Below are 2,399 nucleotides of genomic sequence, written 5' to 3'. Positions count from 1 at the left end.
TTGTAATGTTTGGTAACCTGGCATTTCATGTTTTGCAGATTCTTTTATCCTGAAGTTTTTCGTCAAAAGACTAATATTAATTGTTCCATGATTCTTGACACATTTTATAACTCCCATTTCTTTCTTCAGTCCTAATTCCACGTGTGCTTTTGACATCCGATGTTCACTTCTGCTTTCATTATTTATTGGGAAGCAGTGTGGTACAAATTTGCTGTTATTTATGGAAGCTGATATGCTTCGACATGCACTGATTTAAAAAAAAAATTTTCCCTCCAAACTCGATTTAACTTTGCAAATCAGAGGTACATGAACTTGATTCTTAAGGGCGACGAAGAAAAATAAAGGTTTTTGTTGAATTAAGAATATACTGCAGTTGTGTTCTTTGAAAAGTTTTTATTAAATGGGGAAAAAAACACGACAACTCCATTGCTTTCAATTCAATAATTCAACTGGAATTATTAAAATTGTTCCATTTGTAAATGAGATAATACCTGTCACTCCTAGTGGTCAGATCAAAATCAAGGAAAAGAGTGAATAAATGGTCCAAGAAAAGTTTAAACAAATCTAATAACTTATTTTTTCCATGTTAAATTAATCTGTATAAATCCCTTAGTTACTACTATTTAAAATATATTTGAAACAGGAGAAAACAGTAGTAAGAAATTACAGTGCAATTTTAATTAAATAACATTTTATAACCCAGATACAGCAAAATACCCCAGGCAAAAACACCTCAAACGTAATGTTGTTTTTTTGATTACCAGTGGGTTTGATATTTATTTTTGGCACTTTTCTAGAAAATGAACACATTTTGATTATATTCTCAATGTGATAAAATTATTTCCACTATGAATAACAAACAATCCCGAACTTACAGAAAACCAATGATTCTTCATAACCAATGGAGTGTATGGTGAAATTTAACTGTTATTGCTAGTTGGTAACCTGAATTTTGACTCCAAGCAAACGCTGGAAAAGTTTCACTGAATAAAGGCTGATTTATACTTTTGCGTCGGACCTACGTCGTAGCTTACGCATAGACGCACACCGATACGCTGTAGCCTGACGTGCACCTCTCCAAAAATCTAACAGCGCGTCAATTCTACGCGGACCGCAAGCGCTGTGATTGGTCTGCAAGAACCACTCCCTCCACATGTACTTGAGTTTTGTGTGTGTTTATGTGCACTTTAATATATTTTAATGTTACACCTTCTTATATAAAATAAAACAAAGCAAAGAACAAGTGTCTTATCATTTATTATACTACATAGCATTATACATCAGTAGTTGTCCGCAACAAACAATGTTGATCTGCCGTGGTACAAGTCCTTGTGCAGATTGAAAGAATGCCATCTTCTCCTGTTCCGTTGTTGTCTCCTTTTTGTAGTTTTAAATAATGATTTAATGATTTGATATTTATTTGCCGCCGTCACGGATATAATGCTTCTCCGACGAGCCGCTTCTTCTTCGGCTTTTGCCGTGGTACACCAGCAACATGCCCATGGACACTGCAGACTAGCGGTTTGCATGTGTACTGCACATTGACGCAGACAACGACGCAGAAGTATAAATGAAAACTGACGCATTGCCTACGGCGTAGGTCCGACGCAGAAGTATAAATCAGCCTTAAGGGTTACCATCTAGCCACAGCTGTATTTAACGGCAATGTTTTTGTCCAGTGATTTAACAGTGACAGGTAAAAATAACTACAGACCAGTAGAAACTGACTAAACTCATTCGACAGTACCATAGTACACGGCTGCTGTATAAATAATGGACGTGTACATAGAAAAAAACAGCAGCAGCTATTTAAATTGCGTTAAGGAATATTTCACGCAAAAACAAAACATCCAAAAATATAAACGGCTAGCTCTTAGCTCAAGCTAGCAACACGAGCGGAAGACATGACCACAGCGACGTCTCATCAGCGTTTGTGCGTGAAGATTATGAGTTTCATCCACAAGCCCTGTTGAAAAAAACAGCATATGCTGGTTAGGTATGTTTTGACGCTGGGATGCTGGTTTAAGCTGGTCCTTTGCTGGTTTAAGCTGGCCCGACTTTAGTATTCACATCCACTGCAAACTTTTAATTAGCCTACTGGATATTTGCAATGAAACTCAAGTTGATAAAGCTGATTAGGACCAGCATAAACCAGCAAAAGGACCAGCATAAACCAGTAAAGGACCAGCTTAAACCAGCAAAGGGCCAGCTTAAACCAGCAAAGGGCCAGCTTAAACCAGCAAAGGGCCAGCTTAAACCAGCAAAGGGCCAGCTTAAACCAGCAAAGGGCCAGCTTAAACCAGCAAAGGGCCAGCTTAAACCAGCAAAGGGCCAGCTTAAACCAGCAAAGGGCCAGCTTAAACCAGCAAAGGGCCAGCTTAAACCAGCAAAGGGCCAGC

This window comes from Sinocyclocheilus anshuiensis, unplaced genomic scaffold, assembly GCF_001515605.1.
Source record: "Sinocyclocheilus anshuiensis isolate Anshui unplaced genomic scaffold, SAMN03320099.WGS_v1.1 scaffold802, whole genome shotgun sequence".
Taxonomy (NCBI): domain Eukaryota; kingdom Metazoa; phylum Chordata; class Actinopteri; order Cypriniformes; family Cyprinidae; genus Sinocyclocheilus; species Sinocyclocheilus anshuiensis.
Note: the sequence above shows the minus strand (reverse complement) of the source record.